The 12,357-nt window shown below is 34.5% G+C and overlaps 1 pseudogene; it reads left to right on the forward strand.

Annotated features, from left to right (window-relative positions):
* Positions 1 to 1,017: 1,017 nt before the first annotated feature.
* Positions 1,018 to 12,357, forward strand: part of LOC126717009 (non-functional pseudokinase ZED1-like) — a 90,367-nt pseudogene continuing 79,027 nt past the window's right edge.

Below are 12,357 nucleotides of genomic sequence, written 5' to 3' on the forward strand. Positions count from 1 at the left end.
GTGATGAAAATTCCATTTGAGTTCTAATTTTAACTTAAAAACTATTTCATCAAATTATCATATCTTTGTTTAATCTTTAAGGGAAGTAAGCATTGCCAAAGTATTTGGGAAAAACTAAAATATAACTCTAGGCTGATTCACTGAACACCTTATGCGAGTATTTATTGGATTTGGAAATATTAAACTTTTTTTTTTGGGTAGAAAAAAATAAATATTCAACTTTAATAGTTTATATCATGAAACCAACTCTTAGATTTAATGCATTCGTATACAATTAAGTTTTATTTTCATTGGCAACTAATACAAGACTGTTATAAGACCTATTATTTTTATTTTCTTATAGTTTCAGTCGAACTTTTTATCATTGCATGTAATATTTTATGGTTAAGGAGAAGACATCTCTTATTTTTTTTTTTTTTTTGGTTGCCTGCCACGGTATCCGGGGCTTCGCCCCGACTAATCCGTTGGTCGACCCGGGTCGCACACCTGGCTGTGGTGGGTGAGTCTCCCAACAGGGCATTCTGCATACACAAGGTCTCGAACCCGAGACCTTGCTTAAGCGACACAAGCTGCTTACCACTTGAGCCAACCCATGTTGGTGAAGACATCTCTTATTACAAACATACAAAATCAGCCATATGCTTTACAAATATATTATAATCTTTAAGCAATGCTAAGGTTCCTATAAATTTTTTTACATAACCTTTACTGTGTCTACATTTCTTAAATAAATAAAAATTTTAAAAAAGTCAACAATCATAAAATTGTAATTCAAACATTCACCTATCTTCAAATCTATCAATAATATTCATTATCACATTAGTTTGTAAAGTTTACGTAATAATATTTGTAATATTTCTTAATATTTTCTTTTTTTGTCTTTTGTGATTTTTTTTTTTTTTTTTTTGGAGAATCATTTTTTGTGAAATAAATTTACTTAAAAGTTATAAAAAAAAAAAAAAAAAATGTTACAAGGGCGAATATTGAGCACTTCAATATAATACCCCTTTTTGCTTTGTTTTGCTTTTGTGTGAAAGCAACTGAAGAAACTTTACCAAACAGTTCCCCACCCCTTTTTCTTCAAATCCAGCTAATGTGCTCTATCGCCTCTTCAATCCCTTCCTTCACCCATCTGAAATCTCCATGAATCACAGCTCTGTTCTCCTCCTTACTGCAAAACCATCGGTCTTTGGTTTGGTTTGCAGACTTGGCAGCGGCGTGGGTCGAAGTGGCGGACATTTGGGTTGACGGTTTGGGCCACCGGTGGTCGTAATTCGTGTTACTTAAAATTTTCAAATTAAATGAAGTGGGTATATATATTTTTCTTATTATGAAGCATTTTCGAAAGCGATTCTATAGTTTTTTTTTTACAAGTATAATACTTGAAACTTTATGCTGTTAGCTAATGTTAGGACAAGAATGCTATTTGCACACTTTGTATTAAAATAGAGATTCTATATGCACACTTAGTTTAAGCCTATTAACATTAAAAATTAAAATCTTAGCTAAGAAAAAGGAAAACATAAAAATTGGGAAAACAAAAGGCTGAGAGCTGTGACGCTGCAACTAATATCAGGTATTCTTCATTATTTTGTTTACCTGCCTGTATTTTGGTTTGAGATTGGTTTCTCCTACAAAGTAACTTCCCACTGTGTGATAGTTTTGTCATGGTTTCTTCATAATATTAGGCTGTGATCTGTCACCAGCATGTTTTTGCTAGCACATGTATAACAGCTTCGGTGTTTGCTGTTTTATCCTTCTTCATTGTCTTTATCTTTTCTTTTCTTTTAAAAAAGATATCTGTATTGATCTAGTTGAATATCAATTCACTTTCTTTTAGACACATAAGAACCAGACACTCGTTTCTCTCCAAATTTTGATCTTCGGGTCATTTGATGCATGACTTAGTGTTGTATTTACTAATAGAGAGGAAGTTTAATGCTCTCTCTCTTCTCTCTCAAATGTTCTGTAGGATCTTCTATCAAAATATGCTGACATGAGCCTTGAAGAGGGAAGTTCTGTGTTGCTGTCAAAACAATGGCCCATGCAACAGTGAAAGCTCATCTTTTAGTAATTAGGAGGTGTTAGTGGAACAAGCAACACCAATACACTGTTTTCTGTAAGCAAATCAATGAAGTGTAATCTATGCTGGAAGTGATAGGATTAACATGCCATTTTGAAATCAAAAGTCCATCTGTGTGTGTATGTATGCGCCTTTCTTCTACGATTAAGCAATTTTGGCTGGGATTAAGTGTGTTGATTCATTAATTTACTGGTTATCCACCTAAAATTTTGAAAATTTTCCCACTTGCAAATAGTTTCTCTTTTGGTGGAAGATCAAGTTAACTTTAGCTGCAGTGGTGGTGACTGAACAGCTCTTATTAGCTGCAATTATGTAGTAGTATGGAACAAGCAAGCAAAAAGAAAGAAAACATAAATGTCTGTATGAATTTTGGACTTGGATAGAAAAAATTAAATAAAAGAGGTTCTATTTCATTTCTGGATGACTTGTAACATTACTATGAATGCTTCAAAGGCAGGATTAAGATCATGCTATTTTAAAATTTCTGTTATTAGATCATATGATATTTTAAAAAGTCAGTTCTTATTATCTACCACATTTGACAGGACAGCCTTCACATTTCTATGTTACAAATGATTGGGCCTATTATCTACAAAATTGGGTGTGTTCCTCTATTGAACAAAATCAGGTAACTGAAGTTTATGGTACTAATTTTTGGTTCTATTATCTACATACTCTTTTTTACCCTCACTGTTTTCGATTATTATATATGCCTCCATGTCTATGAGCTTTTGTAGGTCCAAATTATCATTAATGACGAGTAGAGTTTCTACTTTTAATTCATTAGTTTCTGGATCCATAAGTTGTAACATAATTTTGAATGGTCTGCAGTGGGATACTTTTGCTGCATTTTAATTAAGTATTCTTTGTGGATCTTGGTTTATATTTCAATTTCAAACCTGTTTCTTCAAATTAACATATCTTTGTTTAATCTTTAAGGGAAGTATTTATTACAAAAATATTTTGGAAAAACTAAAATGGCCTCTAGATTAGAGAATATGCAAGTTTGGCTGGAGGGTGCTCCAGATGAAATTGTTCTGCTGTCCTTAAAAGGCCTTGCTTTTGATTCTTAATGAATGTGGGAGTTAGAGTGGTCCTAGCCTAGGTAGGTAATGTGAAATGGCTGAACATGATGGATTTCTCATTCATTTTCTACGACTTAAATTGAAATTGTAATACACAATATTAGGGATTAGATCCCACCAATTACGAGTGAATTACCTAAATTGAGCATCTATGATCCCACAATATATGATCTCTTGGCAAAGATTGATTAGTGACCTCTAAATATCTTAATCTAAAGCCAGATTATAGCCTTTCATGCATTAACATATTAAATGTGTATATTGATATTCCTATATGTGATCTAAGGGCTTGATGGAGAGGATGAATTCATGTTCGAAAATGAAGAGGAGAGCTAAAGAGGAGACACCATTTATGATGAATGGAAGAATGTTATTAGAGGGGCTAATAGCCTTTGGCAATGGAAAAAGCAATCCTATCCATATTTTCTCTGCTGAAGAGCTCAGAAGAGCAACAAACAACTATGACCAATGTTGACATTTACTGTTGGCTAGTGATTTTGACTTTTACAAGGGTTCTCTAGAAGACTACTTGATTTCAGTTAAAAAGTATAGACATGAAATTTCGGGATTAAATGACATTATTAAAGACATTGTGTTGGGAGCACAAATGAGTGTCCACGAAAATGTTCTGAAACTCTTAGGACATTGCTTAGAGACCAAAAACCCAATTATTGTGTACGAATTTGTAGGGGCCAGAAATCTCTACAATTGTATTTGTATCCCACCAACTAAGAGAGTCCACTCTGAGCCATTACCCTGGAAATGCAGGTTAAAGATTGCAATGGGCCTAGATAATGCAATTGCATATCTCCATACTTCATTTTCAAGGCCTACTATCCATAGAAATGTTAGACTGCACACCATTATATTGGACAACAACAATGTTGCCAAACCGAATGATTTTTCACTCTTCAGATGTATTCCTGAAGGTCAATTGCATGTAGAAACTGATATATGTGGAACAACAGGTTATGTGGCACCTGAATATATTTTTAAAGTAAATGAGAAAACTGATTTGTATAGTTTTGGTATGCCACTACTTACACATTTGACAGGATGGTTTATTTTTAGATGGTGAATATGATACTGAGGCCTATTATCTAGTAGATTGGGTGCGTTCCTGTGTTGAACAAAATTAGGTAATCAAAGTTGTAGATAAGATGATGCTGGAAGAAAAGAATTGATCATAAACAGTTTCTGGCTTTTGTGGAGGTTGTCTTGATTTGCATTTCTGATATAGCAGAAGATAGGCCAACCATGGTTGATGTGGGAAAACAACTTAGGAAAATTTATGAGTCTGTCTCACCTCCTTAGCTTAGTTTAGCTCTATGCAGATGAATTAACATTTAGGACGTTATATGCTATGCTCTATAGTGCATTTGAAAGTAAACACTTTTTAGAGTCGCTCGATAAAATTTCTGCCATGTTACAAATTACAACTTAATGCATTGGGATAAAACTAGTTTTGATTTTCATTAGGCAACTAAACAGGATTGTAATAAGACTTACTATTTTCATTTTCAGATAGCTTGTTAAACTTTCTATCAATGCATGTAACATTTTATGGCCAATGATAAAGTATTTGGTATAACAGATATACCAAATCAGCCATGTGCTTTATTGCCAATTATGTTAGTCTGATTCTTACCCATATTCATGGCTATTTCTGTAGGATCTTCTATCAATATATGCTGACATGAGCCTTGAATAGGGAAGCTCTGTGTCACAGTTAAAACAATGGCCCATGCAACAGTGAAAGCTCATCTTTTAGTAATTAGGACGTGTTAGTGGAACAAGCAACACAAATTCACTTATTTTTTTAAGCAAATCAATGAAGCGTAATCTATGCTGGAAGTGATAGGATTAACATGCCATTTTGAAATCAAAAGTCCATATATGTGTATATGTATGCACCTTTCTTCTATGATTAAGCAATTTTGGTTGGGATTAAGTGTGTTGATTTATTAATTTTCTGGTAATTCACCTACAATTTTGACATTTTTCCCACTTGCAAATAGTTTTTCTCTTTTGGTAGAAGATCAAGTTAACTTTTGCTGTAGTGGTGGTGTCTGAACAGTTCTTAGTGGTTGCAATTATGTAATAGTATGGAACAAGAAAGCAAAAAGAAAACGTAAATCTCAGTATGAATTTTGTACTTGGGTCAAAAAAAGATTAAATAAAAAGAGAATATATAAGTCTAAGTTGGCAAGCAAGCATAAATGCCTTGCTTTGTCTACTTACTTCTCTTTTTTGGCACAATGGCATAATCATCTTCCATATATAGTTGAAGTTATAGATGATTTCTACATGAATTTGGCTTTTACAGAACTAAATTGAGGCTAACTTGGAAGCTTTCTTAGGATGTTTTGAAACCAAAATTGTATTCTTCTCTTTGTAAGTATTAATAGTTGTTTTTGCAAATTTGTTCATATATATGTGTTTTTTTTTTTTTTTTTTTTTTTTTTTTTTTTGTTATTCATAGACGATAGAGTGCCTTGCTTGCTTAAAATTTGTCATAGCTTTGCTTGCTTAAAATTTGTCCTATAGATGTTAAATGTGGTAAAATTTCATTGCACTTGAAATTGACACTATATTTGTGTGAAACATATTACTACTACGTGGTTTAGTTTATGTTACATTTAATGTATCTTCCATAAAATGTATACCACTTAAATGACTATTTTCTTGAATCCAAGTTTTTATTTATATCTAGTATAGGTTAATTACAAGTAATATGTCAAAATAATCAGTTGTCATTTACTATTTAATCTATAAGATTAATCGTTTATTATATTAGAATGCACGCCAAAAAAACCTAGAAGAACTCTTCATGGATTAGTTCATTTTGAATTCCCAAATACCTTATAGTTGAAAACTAAAATAATAGATCACCTTAGCAAGATGGTTGTAGAAAAGAAATTTATTCAACTGTGGGTTTAGCAAACTATTGTTACCCAAAAAAAAAAAAAAATTGAGTAATGAAAACTTTTTTAAAAGTTACCTAAAGTCTTATTTTGAATCTCTATTAAATATTCATTTTGTCTCATATTGATAGTAAGATAGTTTACATAGTTTACATTCCTTTAAGAATGTTAACAACCTTTTTTTAAAAAAAATTTATCACATGTGAGGAAGAAATTATTTGAACCAAGATTTTCTTTATGAAGAATACCAAGTAGTGTCATTGGGTTTCAAAACTCTTGTCAAAATATTAACAAACATAAAGATTAGGGAAGTGGTAGATTGAGCAACTAACAAAAAAAAAAAAAAAAAGAAGAAAAAAAGATTAAGAGAATGATCAAATGGAAAAAAGGTATAGCTTTTATTCAAGTAGAACTATAAAATTACAAATTAGAAATTACCTTGTTGAATTTCTATTGGTAAAATCGGAGTAACATTAAACCATGTTCTTGTAAGGTTTATGTGAAACTTTAAAAAATTTTACTCTTTCATTTTTGTATCTACAAACTAAAGTTCCTACTAAATTTCTTCCTCGAGGTTTTGTTGTATTAGCTTTGTTGTTTTGAGTTGTAATGGTTGATCTGGATTAAGTAAAAAATTTTCTAAAAAATAAACCATATGAAATATAAAGGCAAACTTAGCTTTACTCTATACTTGATATATAATATATTGAATAAAAGGCAAACTTAAAATTGGGATAGATACTTTCAATGAACGATAACAATTGACATAGAATGTGAAAAATAAAAAATAAAGAAATATATATTTTTCTAATCACAAAAACGGGTAATTGGTTATAGATATGGTTTGACCTTTTGTAGTGCATAATATTTGTTTTAAAATTTTGAGGTGCATTGCATTTAATTAAATAAAAAAATCTCGTTTAATCTAATTAAAAATTTTAAGAAATTAATTAAAATAATTCCTTTAATATGTCAATAGTGTTAAGGTCTTCACTTTAATATCGCCTCCCACCACATTTTACATTGTAAAAGTGAAAATACCCACCCGGCCCAACTCATGCCTACTAAATTTTAAGTTTTAAACAATCAAGCCCAAAATACAAAAGAATGAACACCAACACCTGATGTGCTGCTTATTACTACTAGTCACGCCCAAAATCATAATCCTACGTATACTCTCCCTGTCTGTTAGTAAAAGGAAAGAGGCGTCACTATCATTGCCTGCTTCTTTCTCTCTCTCTGTTTCTTTTTCGTATGTAATCCATCTATCTACATTTGGATTCACCCACCCACACCCCCTTTGTGTCTGATCAGATGCCCTTTTCTTTCTTTTTCTCCAAACTAATTTGATGACAATGTCTGTGATTGTCACTGTGACTGTGCATGTCATAGAACAAGAAGATGGAGCAGCCGCAGCAGCTTCTACACTTTATCGATGTTCCTGCTGCGACTTCAACCTTCACGCCAGATGTGCTTCTTTATCGCCCTCCATGGAATCTGAAGTTCTAAATAATGAAAAATGCAACGTGTGTGTACAAGCCATTTTCCCTCCCTTTAATAGTTGTGTAAATTGTTGCTTCTTTCTACATGAATCTTGTGCTAAATTACCCAAAACAATGAAACACTCACTTCATCCACACCCACTCACCCTCTTCCCATTTTTTCATTATTTGGAAATTTCTTGTTATGCCTGTAAGCGTGTTTGCAAAGGCTTCATCTGTATTTGTTTACAGGGGCGTAGCCAGGAATTTTTACATGGGGGGGCCGATTCGAACCATGAAAGTTGAAATCGACAACGATGAGCATCATCGTTGTATGGATAGTCTATATTTTTAGGTTGATATGGACCTTCTTTGAGATAAGCTCGTCAGATTTTATCTTGTTTGTTGATAGGAAATTCACATATTTGTTTACGTGATCCTGGATCACGATCTATCTCTTCAGATTGAATTATTGAACATTTGGAGGGGTCAGGGTGTTCATAAGGCATCAAAGTATCAACATTTGTTTCTACAGCCACAGGTGTCCTAATTTTCTGAATTGCTAACATCTTTTTTCTTAAAGAATGCATCAATTGTTTTTCGTTTGCTTATAATTCTTTTAGTTTTAAGAATATGACTCAAAAATTAACCTAAAAAGAAGTTTAAAAAATAAAATTTTAATTAGAATTTTTTACTTAGTTATATGGATGTTATTCATACTCAATAAAAAACAAAATTTCCACTATAATTTAAACATACAACCCATTTTTAATACGACTTTAATTAATAATAACCCCTCAAACAAAAAAAAAAATTAAACACACAAGTATTGGTACACAACATAAACCAAACAATTTAACAATTACCCACGGCCACATTCACAGCCAAATGATATCTAACTAATCAAAAATAGGTAATAAATCAAAACAATTTTACCTTAGAAACTTTGTCTTCACAAAGTGCAAAGATGGGTTACCTGTGTGGCAATGCCTACTACCTCTGCCTAATTGCCTCCAACTTTAGATCTTCCCTTTAAGACCCATCACAAACAATCTCCCCATGCCTTCAATCATGTATTTCTCTAAAAATCTATGAAAATATAAAGAACATGTGAATATTTAGGTGTAGGTAGTTGAGAAAATTAAAAAAAAAAAAAAAAGACACTAAAAAGAGATGAATGTCTAATGCTTGAGAAAGAGAATAAAACTCACTAGTCACCAAGTTCCAAAACTAAAACTGATGAATAAAGAAAAACTTGGGGTTTTTTTAAAAAATAACTATAAAACACATACTATATTATAAGTTAGACAAGGTTTCAAACTAATTGCATTTCTAGCAATTTGAGTCTAGTGGACTCGATTTACCCAGAAAAATGACGTGGACAAAGTAGGAAATCGAGTTTGCTGAACTCGATTTCTATACATAGAAATCGAGTTTAATAAACTCAATTTCTGTGTACAGAAACCAAGTTTAACAAACTCGGTTTCTATACATAGAAACCGAGTTTATTAAAATCGATTTCTATGTATAGAAACCGATTTCAATAAAACTGAGAATGCTCATTTCTGCTCAAAAAATCTCAACATTACACCCAACAAAAAAAAAAAAGAAAAAAAGAACATAAGACCCAGAAACCACATAGAAGATCAACCCAAAAACCACATAGAAGATCAAATGAGAAAATGATACCGGTTGTTGGGACGGCGACGGCGACGGAACGGAGGGGCGACGGCATCGGAGCGGAGGGGCCGACGAGCATCGGAGCGGAGGGGCCGACGAGCAACAAAAGCGGTCAGAAATATACACGTACGAGGCGCCGTGGCACGTCTACGCCATGAACTGGAGCGTCCGCCGCGACAAGAAGTACCGTCTAGCCATCGCGAGCCTCCTCGAGCAATTCCCCAACCGGGTCGAGATAGTCCAGCTCGACGACTCCAACGGCGAGATCCGATCCGACCCGAACCTCTCTTTCGAGCACCCGTACCCGCCGACAAAAACCATCTTCATCGCCCCTCCGCTCCGATGCCGTCGCCCTCCGTTCCGTCGCCGTCGCCGTCCCAACAACCGGTATCATTTTCTCATTTGATCTTCTATGTGGTTTTTGGGTTGATCTTCTGTGTGGTTTCTGGGTCTTTTGTTTTTTTTTTTTTTTGTTTTTTTTGTTGGGTGTAATGTTGAGATTTTTTAAGGAGAAATGAGCATTCTCAGTTTTATTGAAATCGGTTTCTATACATAGAAATCGATTTTAATAAACTCGGTTTCTATGTATAGAAACCGAGTTTGTTAAACTTGGTTTCTGTACACAGAAATTGAGTTTATTAAACTCGATTTCTATGTATAGAAATCGAGTTCAGCAAACTCGATTTCCTACTTTGTCCACGTCATTTTTCTGGGTAAATCGAGTCCACTGAACTCGAATTGCTAGAAATGCAATTAGTTTGAAACCTTGTCTAACTTATAATATAGTATGTGTTTTATAGTTATTTTTTTAAAAAACCCAAAAACTTGGTCCAAATTTTTTTTTTTTTTTTTTTTTTTTTTTTCGGACTATGAGTACAGAGGACTAGAGTTTTAGGGGCTTGTAGGTGGGCAACGGTACCGGTGCAAATGAAAGTGTATCAAAGAAGACAAAACAAAAGAATAAGAAGTAAAGAAAGGGATTCAGTGGGTCAGTGGGTGGATTTTTTGAGATGAAAAGAAAGTGAAGTTTTGGTTTTAGTGTTTGGACTTGAGCGGGCCAGCTTGTTTTATTTGGAGTACATAAGGTGATAAGGCCTAAAACTAAAGCTGGGCTTGGGAGAATATTTGAGCTGAGCTTGGGAGAATAGTTGAGAATTGGGTATGGGGGGGGGGGCCGGCTGTCCAATATTGGGGGGGCCCAATTTTTTTTTCTACCTACTCTAATGGAATTTTTTTTTTTTTTTTGCAGGGGCCGAGGCCCTTCCAAGCCACTACTTGGCTCCGCCCCTGTTTGTTTGGCATGCTGGTTTATACTCGATGTTTCATGTAGTTTGATCTCTGACATCCTTACCCACCATGGTCATGAGCATCCACTTCTTCTCTTTAGCATAGAATCTGAACATAATTGCAGTTGTTGTGATTCTAAAATTTACCCAATTTTCCGTTGTACTACTTGTGAATTTGCTTTGGACTTCAAATGCACAAACCACAAAGTACAAACAACATGAACATCCCTTTACTCTCTATTATAATGCTTAAGATGACTCCGGTGAATATTGTTGTAATATCTGTGAAGAAGAACGTGACCCAAAGTATTGGTTCTACTATTGTGCAAATTGCGATTATCCTGTACATGCTAAATGTATTCTAGGGGAAAATCCAAATCTCAAGTAACACATATGACGGTCACCTATTTGGAGGTGTTAAGACATTTGACTGTCACCCACACACCCTTACTTTCATTGAGGAAATTATAGACTACCCTCGATGTAATAGATGTAATAGTTCTTGCAAAGAGTTAATCTATCAATGTGCCCAATGTAATTTCCACGTGCACTATTATTGTTCTATTGTTGTTTATAGAAAAAACAACTGTTGTTTTAATTTTTATTCTGTACTATACTTAGTCCATGAAATTTTCTCACATTGCTTAAAAGAAAGTGTATTATATGTAATATAACTTGTCCCACCATTCCATAAAAACTACCATAACTTTTGAGTGGAGTTAGTGGTGTGCAGTAGTTCTTATTAATGTTGTTTTTGGGTATCATGGTTTAGATAGGACATAAATGGCCAAAACAATTAACATGTCTTCACATTTATCTGATTTATATTTCAATTCTACAAACAAGGAACTCGCAATGGAAGATCTATGTTGATGGTGCGGCAAACCAAAAGGGATCTAGGGTAAGGCTGGTTCTAATATCGCCCGAGAGGATTACCATTGAAAAATCATTAAGACTTGGGTTCTCGGTTACAAACAATGAAGCCAAGTATGAGGCTTTGCTGCAAGGAATGGTCATGGTACAAAAGATGGGCGAAAAAGCGTTAGAAGCATTCTCGGACTCTAGACTGGTCGTGGGCCAGGTGAGAGGCGAGTTAGAAACTAGAGATGCGAGAATGCAAGAATACCTTGGTCAAGTCAAACGCTTGCAATCAGATTTTGAATTTTTTAACTTGATGCATGTCTCTAGAAGTGGAAACACACATGCGGATTCATTGGCCACTCTTGCCACGTCCTCGGCGAAAGATCTGCCACGAATGATCCTTGTTGAGGATTTATGCAAGACAGGTACAATAAAAAAGGATATAGTTCGAATCCATCATGTCAGAATGAGTCCGAGCTGGATGGATCCCATAGTGAGTTTTCTCAAAGATGATGTATTGCCCGAAGAAAAATTGGAAGCTGAGAAGATACGAAAGAAGGCTTCTCGGTTCTGGTTGTCAGAAGACCACAAGCTATACAAGTGCTCCTACTCTGGGCCATATTTATTATGCGTACACCTAGAGGCATCAGAGACATTGCTCGAAGAGCTGCATGAAGGAATTTGTGGGAGCCACATGGGAGGAAGATAGCTAGCACACATAGCCCTCACTTAAGGGTACTGGTGGCCGAGCATGCAAAAAGAGACCCAAGAATATGCAAAGAAATGTGATCAATGCCAAAGATTCACCCCAAATATCCACTAACCAGGAGGAGTCCTTAACCCCGTCTCTAGTCCTTGGCCGTTCGCTTAATGGGGTCTGGATATTGTAGGCCCTTTCCCGAAAGCAGTAGGGAATAAGCGATATTTAATGGTTGGCACAGATTACTTCACCAAATG

Source organism: Quercus robur, chromosome 3 (assembly GCF_932294415.1).
Source record: "Quercus robur chromosome 3, dhQueRobu3.1, whole genome shotgun sequence".
Taxonomy (NCBI): Eukaryota; Viridiplantae; Streptophyta; class Magnoliopsida; order Fagales; family Fagaceae; genus Quercus; species Quercus robur.